At 37.1% G+C, this 18745-nt stretch overlaps 1 protein-coding gene across 2 annotated transcripts in view; it reads left to right on the forward strand.

The window, feature by feature from the left end:
• Positions 1-7801: 7801 nt before the first annotated feature.
• cdh11 (cadherin 11, type 2, OB-cadherin (osteoblast)) overlaps positions 7802-18745 on the forward strand; it is a 105235-nt gene continuing 94291 nt past the window's right edge. For both annotated transcript variants that reach the window (XM_087802270.1, XM_087802269.1), the window contains exon 1: positions 7802-8146. The gene's annotated coding sequence lies outside the window, so the exon portion shown is untranslated. The remainder of the gene's footprint in view (positions 8147-18745) is intronic.

The following is an 18745-nucleotide window of genomic DNA, read 5'->3' on the forward strand; positions in this document are numbered from 1 at the left end:
GAAGTGTCTTGCTCAGGGACACAACGACACAAGCTTGTCTGGAGCTGGGATTGAACCTGCAACCTTTTGGACTGCAGGCAACCACTCTACCATCTGAGCTATGTCGCCCCTAAAAATATATATAAAATATTTTCATGAGAATTAACACATGATAACAAAATGGACAAAAAAAGGCTTAATTTGAAAAACATTACCTAGTTTCTCCTGGAAAATTTGCAACTTTTCCCTTTGATCGCTGCTGTAGAAGTCTGGCTGACATTCCTGCCACCGTGGTTTCTCTCCAGTGGGCGTAATGTTGTGATATCACTACAAGACGGTGTGTGGGTTGTGTCCCCAACGGGGTCAAAGAGAGAAAAAAAAACAGCGGAATATCACAGTGCTAAAAGGCTATTATATAAGGAGGGTCTCTAGAGGTGGTGTGACGCCATAATTCACTGATTCACGACAACAAGAAATGTGACCAGCATTTTTACATCACTTTAACGAACTATTTCTCTTTCTCTAAAAAAAAAGATATTGTACAAACCAATTTACCAAGACAGTAGAGAAAGGTTTGCATCTTTTACAGGGAAAAATTGTCTCACTGAATATGCGATTTGACACAGAGGAACGTACATTTCTATATTTAGATCCCTCTCTCTGACTAATCAGGCCATTGAACTATGGGAATTGTGTCTTTATTTAGAAGGTCCAAAGGTATGTGAAAATAAATGACATCTGACATTGTTTTTTTTGTATTTTTCTTTAAGTTTTTTTCACGTGTTAAACGGAAAGCAAGGGGTTAGATTAATATTTATTTAGATATGCTAACCTATTTAAGGGGAAACTCATGTGCACTCTCCTGACACTGTTGTAGTCTTCCTCTCTAAGATGCAGTAAGTCCCTCATCATGACCCTGTTTTGTTATTACTAAAGTTCTAAAGTATAAAGTTCTCCTCCGTCTGAAATGTGGGCGAACCAGAGGTTACGAGAGCAGAGTCCAATATGACGTAATAATGGCTTCACTCTTCCTCTAGCCAGCTGTAATCTCAACCTGTTATACACAGTTTGTAAAAACACAGTTTGATGCACCGACTCTAATTTAAGCCTGACTTTTTTGGAACAAATTTTCATATATTTGAGTTTTTTTTTTCTTTTAATCCAATGAAAGAGAAAACAAGTTTTTTGAAAGATAAGCGGATACATTGTTTTTGTACTGAGAAAAACATTTTTTTTAAAGTTAAAGTTAATCAACATACAAATACAAAAATATTTTGAAGTGGTAAACTCTTAGTTTTGTATAATTGTATATGTAATTGTCACTTTTTATATCACATGTTTTATGCTTTAAAAATAAAATTACAAATAAGATGAGGGCTGTGGCATTAAAAGCCCAAAAATGAATATAATAGCAGAATTGAAATGGAGTTGTCCGTAGTACTGTGTTTGTGTTTTTTATGCACCTTTTCACTTAATTCATTAATGCATATTCTCAGTCACTTAAATTATATTAATTTGTCTAAAGCGTTTCACAACTAAATTCTCTCTTGTGTCATTGATGTAAGAACATAAATAATGACTAAACAATATGGGTAAAAAATCGAGAGTTCATTTTTCAAAATGTAGTTATTCCTCAAAATAATGTCTCTAATTATGGATAAAAACAATATAAATAATGCCTGAACAAAAAAAGGAGAGGTAGACACTATTAATTGCAGTTGCACCACAACAAAGTGACTAATTTAACCTTGAAAAACGACAATGTTGTATTGATAATTGTGACAATTCAAAGTTAATTTAAGCAGTGTTCCTTTTGATGAAATGATGTCGGATCGCTTCTAATTTATAACATAACTTAATAACCGGTGTCTGCATCAACACATCTTCTCTTCCTCACAACAAATGACACATCAGCTCGACAGCTGACAGATCCAATGAAATTGTGTGTCGTTTTTACTCAACATAGGAATACGCTTTTTCATTGATGGCACAGGGATTTTCCTCGTCCTTCGGTCACTCTTCCTTCATTTTTGGGTCTAGTTTTCATATATTTTGGAATTTCAGCGACTTTCCTTAGTCGCTACTGGAAGAAAAAGAGTTTTGGAAAGAAAGACTAGATCCATTTTTTTTCTCTTTCAGTGTTTAGGGACTGAAAACTATTTGAAAAAATGTAAATGAACCATCCTTCAAATACATAAATATTCTGAAGTTAACTTGCAGGGAGTTGTTTCATACACTGAATTATATCAGGCATTTACTGCCACTCGATTTGGAAATATCCTGTGTAGCTCGGGGAGCTACTGAGGAGCAATGGCAGACAAATGTAATATAAAGATAAAAACTCACTTCAGAGGCGAGGGGATGTAATTTTTGCGGCGACAGGGTCACATGCTTTACTGTTGAGAGCTTTAAAAGGCTGGATTTGTGGTTTGAGATGCAAGGCAGCTAAATCATCACCTAAGCACCATCTCCTCTACATCACGTCTTTATTATCCATCTTCTTTATCTGTTGTGATTAAAAATGTGCTCTCTTCACTCCTCCAGCGGCGCGCCGTGGACTTATATTGCGGCGCGCTTGTCATGGTCATCTGCTCGCCTCTCCGCAGATTTACACTCCGCGAGCCTCAGAGGGAACCGAGACATGTCTTTTTTTTGTATCCTAATGATGCTCTAACAAGTCAGGCTTGTGTTTCAGCTCCAGCCGTGACCCTTCAGCCCTTTGCTGCTTATGCTTTTGTGCATCAGTTTCCTCTGGCAGCAACAAACACGAGTCCACTAAAGATGATGTAACAATCAAAGTAGATTAGAACCGACTCACTTCTGGATTTTTCCTTCTTCACATATTCATGAGATAAATGAGGATGAATTATTGATGATAACATATAATACATATATATTCCATGAAATGTTTTTACACACTCACAGACCACTTTACTTTCTTGTTGAGCTATTTTGTTCTGTATTTGTGTTGTTATTTGTTGACCTCTAGTTAGGTTGTTGTGTTTTGGAATTAATAGTTAATTTCTGATTGGCGTTGACCGCCTTAGTGTTTTTTGTTTGGGTATTTGTAGATATTGTGTGTGTGTTAACCCCCTCAATTAAAAAAAAAAAAATGTCATTTTATTTTCATGTTCTGTGAGTGCGTGTTCACCTTAATGTGTGCGGTTGTGTTAGTGTTTAGGGATTTATATTTTTTGACAACCTCAATGTTTTTTGTTTTTTTTATGTTGTATTATTAATTTCAGTGAGCGTGTTTGACCTCCATGTGTGTTATTAAGTTTTTAGTTTTTGATTTCCTATTAATTTACCAATTAGTCTTGACCCTCACAAATGTTTTGTGTGGGAATTTGGAGTTATTTCTGAGTATTTGTGTGTTGTCCCTTCATGTTTTAGATGTTTTTGCCTTTTTATTATTAATTTCTTTGAGCGTATGTTGACCTCCATCTGTTGTGATTGCGATTTGGAATCGATAGTTGTTTCCTGTTATTTTCCCATCACAGGTGTTTTTTGGGGGGAATTTGTAATACATGTGTGTTGAACTCCATGTGTGTAGTTGTGTTTCTGTTTTTTTTTTGTTATTTCTTTGTATGTGCTGTTGACCCCCTAAGGTTTTTTTGTCTTCTAGAGTTTTGTGTTGAATTTGTGTATAGTTTATAGTATTTTATAGTAGGTGTGCATGAACCCCATCAGTATTGTGGTTTTGGGAATTTATTTTTATTGTCAGTGTTGATCCACAAAATAAATGTATGTTTGTGTAATGTGTAGTTATTTCTAAGAATGTGTGTGTTTACGCCAGATGTGTTTTGTTTAATAGAATTGTATAATTATGTTCTGTCTGTGTGTGTTGACCACTGTGTGTCATTAATGTTCTGCTCCTTGGTTTTGTTTGAGTCTTATCTCTTTCCATAATGTGTTTATTTGACTTTGGCTTATTTTTACATAGTTATCATGTAAATACATAGATTGTTAAATTACCCTCATCGATTGTCTGTCTGCTTTTTTTGTTGTTGTTGTTTTCTAGATTGGAGATGGAAACACTGGGGATGGTAGTGTGTGGAAATCCCAGTACATCAGCAGTTTTGAACTACTTGGGAACAGACTGAAATCAACAGCTGTGACACATTCACAGACTCTTTTCTTCCTCATTCTGGTGCTTAGTTTGAACATCAGTGAGTCGTCTGGACCACATCTTGAATTACTTAATTAAAAGTTATTAAACAGGTGTACTTATAGTCACCTGATGGCGGGTGAATGTATAGCCACAAACTTATTTGCTTGTTTAAAAGCTAACCTACTATTTTTAATTGATATATAATTTATGTTAATTCATGTATAATATTTCCTGATATGCTGCTTTACAAATGAAGGACAATTCAAATCCCTACATTTAACTAAACTACTCATAACAGTTTAGTAAGATTTTTTTTTTCATCAAGTAATCATATATTTAGTTGAAAACCCATTGATCAACTGCTTATAACCTATAACCTTATAACCTTAACCATTATAAATGCTATGAATATTTTCTTTTCATTATATTCAGCTTTTTTTCAAGGGAAGCTAATGTTGTTGATGTTGATTTAAGTGTGTCTTAAATAGATGTTGTACCTCTATTGTACTCATCAGTATGAGTCTGTTTGTACAAAACTCTCTTTTTATTGAAATATTTACATTAGAAAATGATCTTAAGCCCCGCCCACTGGGGTCAACATCGAGGTGTGTCACAGTGGGTCATCGCTTCACTTCGTGTCAGAAGTCTCCACCTCCAAGGGACTCGTTGTATAAACAAAGAGGAACGTGAGTACAGCTGGCTGGAGGAGGAGAAAATCTATTATTATATTATTATTATTCAGAACGAGGAGAATTTATAAAGTAATAACTTCAGAATATGGTTATGATGAGGGACTTGGAGAGGAAGACTTCAACATTTGAAACATGTGAGTGAGTCAGGAGAGTTGGAGTTTCACATAAGTTACTCTTTCAAACTATATTTTCTATCAATATTTTTAAGTTAGTTTCCATTTTTCTTTTCTGTTTTCTTGCTGAAAACATCAAATCAGAGTCAAGGAAAGGGGGCGCTATTTTAGGTTTACTCTGAGCCTGTCTGGTCGAAGGATCAGAACTACAGACTGCTATTCTTGGCCTTCTGCCACCGGGGCTGATGTGCCTCATATGGAAAGTCCAACTATATTCAAGTCCTTTCTTGTTGTTGTTTCCTCTTCACGTCAATGTGTTTTAAAATGATTAGTTTCACTGTCACTTACATGTGAACAAGATCTCCTCTCAGGGATATATCCAGCAGAAGATAGAAGAGTTTGAATCTTCATTACATTCATGGATTCATGGAGCCAGCTATCTCAAAACGTTTTAAACACATCAGCACCAACTCCCATTTCCCCTCCTCTTCAGGTCAAACTCTTCAAAAATGGAGCTTGTTCCCCTTTTTAAACTGCATGTTATACAATTAAAAACAATCAAAATTAAGCTAACTGTGGGATATAATTCAAAGCGACTGACGTATTATCAAACCCAGAAAAAAAAGAGGTCTGCGAGGGAAAGAAATGGCCACAGTTGTTTACATTTTAATTAATTATGGACAAAAATAGCCAGTAATTACATTTGACAGGCTGCCCTTTATCTTAATCTAATTATGTCATTTTTCCTCCAAAGTAATAAAGGCTGGCTGAATGTCATAATGAGAATGTATATTATCGTCTAATGTTCCCCACTGAATGGAAGCCCCTGCTGTCCGCTTTGCAAATGAGCCTGATAGAAAGAGCATTCAAAATCCGCTCTTAAGAGCCCAAATACAAAAAAAGAGGAAAAATAAATCTTTCTGACCGCTGCCAGCTCTTTGTTAATAAAGGTTTGAAAGAACACCAGTCCACTGATGTCACATCCATTTTCCTGGTAAAGGTTTTTCTTTGAACCTGACAAGGTGATTTTTTTTGGACAGATGTAATTATTTATTCATAAAAGCATCTTAAAATATAAGTTGTTTTTCTACCTTCAAATATTTTCAAGTAAATAACTAAATTATTCAATGAATTTGACATAAACAATATAAAGAAAAATAACATTTTGGTTTATTTTTGTTTACATTTTCTCACAGGGGTACTTGATCCTTATCATCACCCACCAGCTGATATTTAAAATAATACAATAACATCAAAGAGAAAGCTACTTCCTTCCCTGTACCTTCACCTGTCATCTAATTGGCTACCGGTGGAATTCTAAACCTGATCAGCCAATAAGAGAAGAGCAACTGTTGCACGTACCTCCAACCAGCAACCCTTGTTCCCCTCTAATATACCTTTATTTCTTCTTCAATTTAGTTACATTTTTTAAGCAGACAAATAATAAATTAAGTGTCCATTTATAAGTGAGGAAGATTAATGTATGAAAGAAAATAAGTTTATTTTATGACTGTTTTCGCTGCATCTTTTTTTGTTGTTGTTTATTTATGTTTTGTTTTATGTTGTTATTGTTTTTAATCCATAGTAACGAAGAGTTGCTCAGATAATTGACCAGGTTTAACTTCATCAGTGGCCACATGACAATGAAACCAATCTTAAAATATAGGTTGATTTTTTCTGCCATTACAATACAGAAAAAATATAAAGTCATCAATGCATTCCTCATCTAAATATTAAAATATATCTCTTTTTTCCACATGGGTCTTTTCTACCTTTGTCATCTTCCGCCAGCTCATATTTAAAAAAAAAACAAAAAAAAAACAGTTTTTATCCAATTCCATCGCAGAGAGAGAGAGTTTCTTCTCCGTCCTTATAACTTTACATGTCTTCTCATTGGCTACCGGTGAAATTCTAAACCTGATCAGCCAATAAGAGAAGAGCAACTGTTGCACGCATCTCCAACCACCAACCTTTGTTCCCATCTAACCTACCTTTTTACTTCTTCAATTTAGTTAAATAATACATTTTTAAAGCAGACAAATACATTTTATTTATTTTTTTTATAAATTAAGTGTCCGTTTATAAGTGAGGATGATTAATGTATGAAAGAAAACAAGTTTATTTCATGACTGTTTTCGATGGATCTTTTTTGGTTGTTGTTTATTTATGTTTTGTTTTATGTCGTTATTGTTTTATTTAATCCATAGTAACTAAGAGTTGATATGAGTTGCTCAGATAATTAACCAGGTTTAACTTCATCAGTGGCCACACCAATCTTAAAATATGGGTTGTTTTTTCTGCCATTACAGTGCAGAAAAATAGTCATCAATGCATTCCTCATCTAAATATTTGAATACATATCTTTTTCCCACGGGGGTCTTTTCTACCGTTGTCATCTTCCGCCAGCTCATATTTAAAAAAATAAAAAAATAGTTTTTATCCAATTCCATCGCAGAGAGAGGGTTTCTTCACCGTCCTTATAACTTTACATGTCTTCTCATTGGCTACCGGTGAAATTCTAAACCCTATCAGCCAACCAGAGAAGAGCAACTGTTGCGCGCACCTCCACCCACCAACCCTCGTCCCTCTCTCTACCCCCCCACACCCCCAACAGGGTCTCTATCATCTCTCCCAGTGTATAATTAAAACCTTAACACGTCTTCATTTTCCTTTTTTTTACATTAATATTTTATTCAAGGGACGTTTCCAGCGTCAAACTTAAAGCCCAGCAGCCAACAGCGCGGAGCAGAGAGAGAGCTGCTGTAGTTTCCAACGCCCTCCATCGGCAGCAAGCGTTCTCCTCCCCTCTCTCTCTCTCCCTCCCTCCCTCTCCTCCCTCCATCCCCCTCTCCTCCCCTCCTCTCTCGTCCTGCCTCTCTCTCCTCACATCGCTCCCGAGTCTCTCGCAGGGAGGACGGACGGATAATCGGCGCGCAGAGCGGATTGTGATACCCGGAGGAGAGAGAGGGATGCTCCGGTGATCTCCTCTGCCTCTCTCTTTCTTTCTTTCTTTTTTTTAACACCACTTTCTCCAGCACCTCTGGGCGCTCAGACACGTTGAAGGAGCGAAAGAACAATCTTGGGATCCTGACACTGATTCTTCTTTTCCAATATCTCTTGAGTTGAAACTGTGAAACTGGGGGGATTTGATCTGTGGATGTGTTGGACTGAAGCTCTGGAGACGGGATTTTGCTTTTCTTTTTTTTCTGAGACGGACTGCGCTCTTCCCATAACAGAAAAAAAGAGGAAAGGTAAGACTAGCGCATCTTTTTTTTTTTTTCCCCTTATTTTTAATATCATTTTCCGTTCGGTTCGGTATATGCAGATAATGCTGATGGAGGAGATTGTGGTTCTTAACAGCACATAATAACTGTTTTTTATCTCAGTAAATATTGATATACTTGTGAATCCATCTGTGAGATCAAGCGTAGTTTTCCAGACATTTCACTGGAGTGCGTTAAACCGGTGCGTAACCGCTGGATAACCGGGTAGATCCGTGCTGCGTTCACGCCGCGCAGGCTTTATTTACTTCACGTTCTCAACGTGCGTTTACAATCGCAAAATGCGGGAACATCCTACCGTGTCACTTTAACATAGCAGGTTAAATCCATTTGTCTGATATTGTCGTCGAAACATGTACCTGTGGTGAACCAAACAGGCGCAAAACTTGCGCTGTTGCGCCCGCAAAATGAAACTTTACGCTTTAATAAATAAAGTCAGGGTGGTATTCCATGGAAATATTGAGATGCAAAATGTAAACGTGTCCATGTGGAGCATACGATCTGAGCCCCTTTAGAATTCTGGGGACCGTAAACGCACCTCTTAGGTGCAAAGGCAACTTTTCAACTGAATACAAGCGTAAAACTGCTTATATCTTCAGTAACTTATGACGTGTTTAATCGTATAAAGGAGTGCATTAGTGGCACATTCAGAAACACTTTGGGGACCCTGAAGGCACCAACCTTGAAGGATCTGGCAACTTTTAACTTTATACTGGTAAAGTAAGGATCTTTTAAATTACTTTAAATGCATTCATGGATCTTTTATAAACCACATCTGAGCTTTTTTTGTATCCTAGCACTGCTATTGTAAACATTAATAGCCATTCTCTATCTCTGAGCAGACGACTTCTGTCATTTATTTGAAACCAATAAGGAATTCAGTGCATTCATGGTTAACTCTAAGGTCCTTTAAAAACACACTGAGTCAGACTTACGAGTAAATCCTCTCACTTTGACATCTGCACAGAGGGATAATTTGAAGTTTTATTGAATGAAATGAATAAATCACCCATTCTTATTAACCCACCACACATTTCTTGGCAACTTCCTGAGAATCTAATGTCCAGTTGGCCTTTAATTGAGTAATTACAGTGTCTTTGTCGCGCTCCATGTGCATTTAATTAATTTAAATCATGCATTCTGCAAAGTCTCCTGTGCGCTGGTGCGTTCAGGGCTCAATCTGCACCCACATATTGCTCTGCCGCTCGTCCCTGCAGGGCTGCTGTCTTTTCTTTTTTTTTTAAACTGTAGCTCAGACTTTTCACTGGCCGAGTCTCTTGTAGAATAATGACGGGGTGGATGAAGAAGTGAGTCGAGTAAGTGAGATCTCAGGGTATAATTTGGGCAGCTGCAATTCCGCAGAGAGGGTGGTGATGAAGAAGCCGAGGATGGGGGGAGGAAGGGTGGGTTCACTGGTCTTTGGTATTCATGGTACAGCTCAAGATTGCTGTTCTCAAACAGGCAATAATCTCCCCCTCACTTGCATTCCCTCTCCCACACTGTTGCATTTGGGAAAGCCTGCATCCGTTTCCCACCTGTCCCACTTTCCTCTCTACCTTCTCCTGATCCATCCCTCCTACTGCTTTCCCTCTTCTCGCCCCCGACTTTCCAGTCCCGTGGGAGCCATCGACAAAATCATTTGCTGCACTTGTGTTTTATTGCTGTTTTTAAGTCTCTGTTGGTTTGCAGACTTGTGGATGGAAAAATAAAAAAGTGTGTGTTTTTGGTTGGTACTGCTGCATATGAAGGGTTTTTACTGGCATCTGGTTTTTTTTTTCCATGGCTACACCCTCATCAAATTTGAACACCAAAAGATATCAAATTAGTCAAACCAGGAGAAGACTTGTCTTTAAATCTACACTCAATCTTTAGAAAAATATATATCTGTTATCCCTGTCAATGACAAAATAGTGCAAACTTAAAGTTTCTTGATATAATATTTCAATTTTCCATTTTTTACTATTAATAAAGAATTAAACTGTTTGAAAATGTCGCTTTGGTGTTTTAAGTAGGGAAAAAAACACACCTTATCCAATGAAAACAATACAGAATTCTTTGGACCAACAGAAATATTAAATAACATCCAGTTCTTAAGTAATACTCGTTTTTTTTTTTCAATGGTCAAAAGTTGTTCAATCCATGCATCTCTGGTGGTTGTTAACATTGGAAACTTTAGTGATGTCATTTCTTTTTCATTTGAATTTGGATCACTCATTTTGGTTATTCTCTTGTTTTGTAATGTTTAAGAAAAAACAAGTACTATCATGTTTTTTATTTGTTATAAATCGCTGTCAAAACAACAACAAAAAAAGCTTTGAGATCCCGAATAGGGTTGACTTCATTTCAACATCTTCATTTTCATCTTTTGAATTGTGATGAAAATTAACCCATAGCTAAAACTATCGATGGATTATCTGCAATTAATTAATCAAATTAAACAATTTTTAATCTCACCTTTAATTTCACCTCTTTACCCCGGCTACTCAAGCACAAGAAGACCAACACACCTACAAAAACGTTATTTATTTTTACAAACGAAACAGTTAATTTAGAATTAAACATCATATTAACATGGAAAGTCACTCATTGTGAGTTTAATAAATAACCAGAATTAATCGCGAACTACACTTGCCTACTTATAACTTCTAGATATATATAAAAGCTATTTTTTCAGAGAATTTAAGTAGATTATAGGTTGAAAAATATGTTACCCGCTTTGTTTTTTTCCCCTCCAATGATTATTGTTGCATCTGTATTTGAATCACATCAGCGTTTGGGTGGAAGAGTAAAGTGAGGATCAAGAGGAGAGGGATTGAAGAGGGAGGGTGCAGTCTTCTGGGGAGCTGAAGTGGAGAGCAGGGAGAAAAGGAGGAGACAGGAGGAGATAAGAGCCACGACTCCTATCAGGACAGTCATATGGGGGAGGGGGCGATGATGAAGGTGTTGCCACTTCCATCAGAGCCTAGTGAGAGGCTCAATTGACCGAGGAGAAGCTACTTAAAACATCAAATATCACTCATAAAAACATAAAACTAATCAATCAACACGTGATAGTCAGGGTCCGGGGACCAAATCTGACCCGTCAAGTCATCTTATGTGGCTCAAAGTTAATGTTGATCTCAATCTAGAGATGCAATTTTTTCAAGATAATATAAGGAATTGAAAAGATGGACGTCAACAACTCTACAAAAACTTTCAATAAAAGTATAAATTGTAATCAAGAAATGTACATTTTGTCCAAGAAAATCAAGAGGACAGTAGCACATAATGTGTTGGAAATGCTTGCAGGAGTCTATAGGCTGAAGACACAGCAGTGACATCATTAAGTGGAGGCAGAAGAAAGAGTTGTTGTTTTATTTAGCCGCCTTTGAGAAGACACAACTAGGCCACGGAGTCTCTTTTTTTCACTCAAATTACTGATACATATGCACAGTGCTCGGGGGATGAGTAAAACAGCTGGATACGGACGCTCCAGTGTAGATTTGAGGCATTCATTCATATATAGTGTCAGCTGAGGATGAAGAAGACACAGCAGATGCACATTATTGGGGTTAGAGAAGAAGGACGGGGTCTGAGAAAAGCAACTCGTCACCAGCGGAGCTTGAAAAAAAACTACTTTGTAAGAAAATCAATGGTCTTGTCAAGATCATTTCTACTTGGAGCGGTGAGAATGAATCCTAAAGTAATGTTAATTGGTTGTTTGAAACTGACTCAGGGCCCCCCTCAAGACAAATTAATTGATGTGACAGATAAAGACACGACCGTAAAACACAAGGATTCAAAGGACAAATCTACTTCACGATTGCTACTGGTAGATGGAAGACAGACAGATCAACACTGCGTGACCTTCTAACTGTTGAAAGTTAATGACTTTAATCGAACTAAATGTGAAGTGGGGTCTAGAAGGGTATGGAAACTAAATAGTTTTTTGGATTACACAAAGTTTTAGGTGAATTTTCAGTGGTGAATGAAGACTAGAGATGATTTCTGGAACAAGCAGGACGAGCGGAAGCAGAAGTATTTTATTTAATGTAAAAGATGCTTAAAAACGGAAAGAGATACAATATTCTACAAGCTTTTATTCCAGGCAGACTCTTTTTTATGTGTTGTTTCAAAAACAAACATTATAATGTGTACACATACACTCTATTGTGTTATCCTGGCTCTTGTGTTCTGTTTCGGGAAAGTCCCAAAATCCTTGAGTCACTCAGCAAAGAGATTCTTTAAAAAAAAAAAAGAAGAAATTTGTGATGTGAAGAAACATTTTGTTGAATTTGATTTGACATAAAATATATATTTCTCTAAAAGGTAGAGACAGTTGAACGATAAAAAATTTGTAGTTATATATGAGCTTCATTGCAAAATAATCTTTTTTGGGTGATTTTTGGAATCTCACAAAATCGGAAATAGAGAAAAGACTGCCTCTAGTGGTCAATGAAAAATAATGACACTGTTTCATGAAACTTCTCCAACCATCACTAGTCTTAAAAAAACACATTCTAACTTAAAAGCTCTTCAGACAATTTTTGTCTTTCAGTAGATGGCAGAAAATAAGCATTTTTAGCGTTGTCATCATCAGCAAATAGGTTTTCCGTTTAAAAAAATTTTGAATTGTTTGGAAAAACTAAAGATGGGTATTTGTGCTGTTTTGATTATTGGCTGTTCATCCTGAGGTTGTTCCGAGGTTCTTTATGTTCTTTTGGCAGATGGAGTTTTTGGGGATAAAGGGGGCAGAATTCGGGAAAGATTACTGGAGTGACTTTAAAGAAAGAGTGCTGACGTAGCCCACTGGGGAGGTGGCGAGATAGAAGGATTAATTTATTACCCTGTAATGGCTGTATTTATATTTCATTAGACAGCATCTGCTCCTTCTGAAAAGTTGTGGCATTGTAAACTAGTTTCTTTGAAAAGGCGCAAGAGGGAAATTGAGGGATCAGACGCACTTAAGAGACGGAGAAAAGGAGGAGGAAGGGGGGAGGAAGTGGATGACGATAGAGGGAGCTGTTGGGCTTCACCGACGCCACAGCAGCTGTCTCTTTTCCAACCCCCGCCTCCTTCTTTTCTACGCTTCTCCATCTCCCCGGGAGAGGGTCAGGCGGAGAGATCGAGAGGCAGTTAGGCTCCCGGGGGACGCAGGTTTCAATCTTCACACACTCCGAACACACACTCGCCGGCTGAAGTTTAGTCCGTCTGGATAAGCATGTCCACTGTGAGGGACTTCTGTTACCTTCAGATTCACATTACCACCCACAGAAGGAGGGAGGGAGGAAGAAAGTACTGAGAGAGTTTCTTTCTCCTTTCTCGCTTCTTCTAGACTCAATCATCAAGTCCTAAAACTGAATCGTGGTCAGGGTGACATCATAAAATTCAACTTCTGAATGAATTGCTTAACGTTTTTCTCATTTTAACAAAAAAAAGTTTGGACCTTTGGAACGAAAACGACTAAACTTTATCGGAAGAAAACAAGAAACAAACACAGAAATTTTTATAATTGTATTAATTTTAATGAGAATAAATGTATGGGTAACAGACTCAAAAAAGAAGGAAGAAAAATGTTGTGCTGAATTTTCTAAGCATTAATTTGTTTGTTCTTATGTCTAGTTTGGTAAATAAGTGTAACATGTTATTAATTTGAAGTGAATCAAATAAGTAGTTTGACTCTAAAATAAGACATTTTAAGTTATTACTTTAGAAATTTTCTTTACATTTTCTCATTTTATTCTAATTTAAACTTTATTTAAAAAAATGTTCTGCAAAAAGAAAAATTGAGTTAATTTGTATATTCATAGTTCAGAACATTACATGACTGGTTATTTTATTGATTTTTTTTTTTAAGTAATGCATATAAATTGAGATATTTTTAATATAATTGTTTTACCCTCATTTTGTCACTTAATTTTTTATCAAAACTGCTTTTTTCATCCTTTGTTTCTTTTGGTTTGAAAGTCCCTCTTGTTCCTTTTTGGAAACTGCCGTATTACAAAATGTATTAATACCTAAACCACTTACAAAATTATTATTAAAATCAAGTCATTTTTAACGATAAACATGTTTAAGTTTCAAAACTGTGTCACGATATGCAGTAGTTGGATCTCCAACCATCCAGAGTGAACATGAACGTGACATGGACAGAAAAGCAGGTAGATGTTCAATCAAGTCATCATTTCCTGTGGCAGCAGTAGATGGGATTATAACTTTAATCTCTGCCCTCAACTAGATTATACCAGAGAGCCTGTAATTAGTGTTTTCTGACCTCTAATCCCGTTAGCTGCCCCTCGGAGAAGCTAGACAGTGACCGATTTGTCTGCGATCAGAAGCAAGGAAACGATTATTGGCGAGCGGCACACAGGTGCTCCACTGTTGTCAGCTCATGACCTGCTTTTCATTTCACAGGGATTTACTTCTGGGTTGTTGTTGCATCTGCACATGTGGTTTTACTTGACTGCGCTACTGTTTTTCAACTTTCAGGGAGATTTTCGATGATTGGAATTAACTTGAGTCATTTATTCATGTGCTTGTCAGCATTCTTGATGTCAGAAGGTTCCCAGGCTCAGGTCATGTCTGGTATTTACATTTGGATATATTAAGGGATTCTCCGTGTATAAAGAAATATGGCTGGTAAAGTCATTTTTGACACTAATGATGATTTAAAAACTCTAAAATATAAACAAATAAACCAGAGAAGGCAAGCAAAGAAAACTTTTGTACAACATCCATCCACCAAGGGTCATGTAGTAGAGGTATCTAATAGCAGTAGATTAAAATAAATACAATAAATAGTTTTTAAAAAGTTGAAATGTCCTTGACTTTTCATTTTTTAAATGTGTTTTTCTTCGTCCAATAGACAGCAGCAGATCATCTGCAAACAACTGTGTTTGGCAGAAAAGTATATCTAGGGATTCACCATGAATTAAAAAAAATCTGGTTGGTAAATTAATTTTGTCACTAATGATGAATTTAAAACTATAAAAAGAAAGCAAAAAAAACGTTTCGACACCAAAAAGTGCTTGGCAGAAAAAGTATTTTTGTCGAGATTTGGAACAATATAACAAATCATAATATATAATTACAAATTTTCCATTATAAGAGATGATTTGAGATGTCGGTGCTGGAAAGAAAACAAATATTTGCCGGATAATTGAACGTCACCTGGAACACTCGCCGCCGCTAACTGCGACACGAAGCGCTGCACCAACAAACATTTCTCAGTTGGTCAGGTAGAATCTACTTCTGTGACCTTTTTAGGAGTTTATTGCCGAGTGGCGAAGCCCGGGCGTAATCGTGATGACTGCCGACGCCCGGGTCGATGTTAATTCTGCTCTAACGGCCGATTCTATCGATTCCTGTATTGATGATTAGAATAGACTTTTGACAGCGACATCGATCGGATGAAAATGAGAATTGATTGCTTCGGATAGAGGGAGGTGTTGCGGGAGCACCGGGTGCAGGTGGTGGATTGAAACTGATGGCAGTTTTTTTTTCAGAGCTTTTACGTATGTGAATATATATAGTGTGTTTCATTTAAGATATAAAATATAAGATCTATAGTGTGTCAATAATTGAGGGACAACATGTTTAGGAGAGATCATTCTGTAAAGCACTGTTCTGATACTCATATTAAGGGTGTGTATTGGCAAGAATCTGGCAATACAATACGTGTCACGATACATATAGGTGCAACTATACGATCTATTGCGATATATTGTGGTACTCAAGGAAAAACAATACATTTTTACAGTAGTTGACTCTTTTATTCATTACTACTTTAATTTATTTTGAAGGCAAAATATGTCCAAACATCGGCTTTAAAAACCTGCTGTTGTCTACTGCATCCTCTTGTCCTCAGTCATACCCAGGATTTTCGTGGGATTTAATTGTTTCTTTAGCTGCGGGGGACGTAATGAAGATTAATTTCAACACAAAAATGGTCAAACGCTGTAAATATTTGCTTTATAATTGCAAAAAAACGGGTATTATTTCATTTTGTTCGCACTTTGTTGTAATATGAACCGTGAAATAACTATGATAATTTGATTTAAACGTCCTTTTTCCAATAAAGTGCTTTTGAATATCGATAGATTGGATTTATTCTTACACCCCTATGATTTATAGTATTTATTTTAAATATTAATTGTTGTATACAGTTGACAATTTTAATGAATGCAAATTTAAGTGGCGATTGAAAAAGCGGCGTCCGGGACAGCGCCAAGGTTTGATTAATCGTTTAAAAAGACGCTTCTCGATCTGGTTTTGGAGCAAAGCGGAGCTGAGGAGTTCAGCTCGTGGGTCAAGGAGAGATTTAATGAGTCGCTGGCTTCTCGTTATAAGGAATAATAATTAACAGCGTGTGTGTGTTTGTGCTCTCCACGTGACTCGGTCAATCCTACACAATTTCCTCCGTCCTCTCGGGGCCCGACTGAGCTTTTAACTTTTGATGGGAGAAGTCATTAATCAGTCAAACTGGTGAAATTAATGTCTACAGGCTAATGCTTGTTTCTGCTGATTCACCCACTCACGCGATAAGCAGAGTGTGTGTTTTTGTCGTCAGCGTGTTGCTTGTTACCATCATTTACAAGGTTATGCTAATTGTTCATACGCGGTTCAGCTGATGCGACACATTTATGAAGGTGATCTGTGTTTTAAATGAAGTGATCCTTGCGTGGAAAAACAGCGATTCATTTTTATTTTTACAAAGAGATGAACGTAAAAAAATACATTTCTGAGCTGAGCGCTCTCCTTCCGTTAGGTCTTACCCCCCTCCAGCTACATGTTATTACGCAGCTATTTCTGTCGTCCCTGCAATTCCGTTTAATTTCACACTTCCTTGTTAGAGACAGAGAAGAAATAAGGGTGTGTGTGTGGAGGGGGGTCACTTGTGGACAAGTGACCACACCAGACAAGGACAAGTGTCAGGACAAGGATCCTTCAGGGAGAGATGTTACAGTGGCTGGTGTCTGTCGGCGTGACCACACCTCCAAATAAAAAACCTTGACAGTCGGAGGAAATAGTCAGCTGAAGGCTTCATTTTTTGTTTTCACGATTAAAAAAAAAAAGTTGTTGCGGTTCTGTCCTTGGTCCTGTGTTGTTGCCGGGTGACTTCACCAGTTTGTGTCTCTCTATATTAGCTTAGGAAACATTTATATCTCTGAAACTTTTTGTGTTAATGTTTTTTTTACCTTCTGAAATATCTATATACTGAAATAATCCCTTTATTCTTCATGATACTGTATCGATAATCAACAGCTATTTATCGATTATTTATAAACACAATTCTTTTATGGTTAATAGTTTAATAAAGTGTGTATAAAATAAAATAAAAAAATATTTGCGAATATTCAGTGTTTTTTTGTGTTGTAAATAAACTTCTGGACACTAGATGGCAGCATTCATTATGTCCTCTGCAGCTAAAGGATTAACAAAATTGTGCAAGATCCCGTTGATGACTGAGGACGAGAGGATACAGTCGACTTTAGCAGTTTTTAAAGCTGTTTGGGCATATTTTGGTTTCAAAGCAAATTAAAGCAGTTACGACTTTGTCAAGAGTCATGTGGTCTGTAAATTCTGCAACACCAGAGTTAAGTACTCGACAATACTACAAATATATCCTTGTTCCTACAGTATCACAATATATTATATTGTTGCCCCTGTATTGTGATACGAACGGTATCGTCACACCCCTAATCTTACTGCAGGAAAACAACTGTTTTATTGAACACAAGACGGTAGGAAAACATTGAGAAAAAATAAAACGAAACTGGTGAAAAACTCAAGAAGTTGAGTCAGCAACACATTAAGATAAAAGGTCTCAGAGAGGTTTAAAAAAGTGTTGGTGATCTCCGCATAAACCGTAATAAAAAGCATTTATTGGCTTCGCTCTGTGACAGGAGTGGGAGGTTTTCTTTGCCCACACAGTCTACCTGCCTTTAACACAAACATTCCTCAAGTTTGAACCCAGCAACCGTCTGAACACGTCTGCCTTTAACCTACATCTCTGAGTGTGTTTCTCGGCATTAGCAGTCCTCCGGCACCGACCTGCTCATGATGTCAGCGTGGAGCTTTGATCACTCCGGGACTTAGCTCCTCTCCTGTCTTCACATTCTGGTTCCTGCTCTTCCTCCCCTCTAGCCTTCCCTCCATCATTCCCTTCTCATTATTTTCCTTCTGTCTCCACTGCAACACTGGCTAAAGATGGTCGCGGCACCTTCGTATGTAGCATGCCAATGCAGCTCATGTCTTCCGCCTCTCACATCAGATCATCCGGGAATGAGCCAATGACCCCGACCTGCCCAGGAGCCGCTGGAGATGATGAATTATTGAAGGATTTAAGTTATGTTATGGAGGAGAAAAAGGCGCTCCTGCTTTGTAGAACAGAGGAATAATATGTAACAACGCATTTGTGGTCTGTGATAAATAATAAAAAATGTGTCAGTTGTTAACCTCGTAGCTTTTCTGCATCACTGAATATGGATGAACCATATTCAAAGACAAGAAACATCGCAGAATAAACATGCTTAATGGATGAAAAGATGTTTGTCAATACACAAAAAGAAATTGATACCTGTTTAAAAT

This window comes from Callionymus lyra, chromosome 11 (genome assembly GCF_982586985.1).
Source record: "Callionymus lyra chromosome 11, fCalLyr1.hap1.1, whole genome shotgun sequence".
Lineage (NCBI taxonomy): Eukaryota > Metazoa > Chordata > Actinopteri > Syngnathiformes > Callionymidae > Callionymus > Callionymus lyra.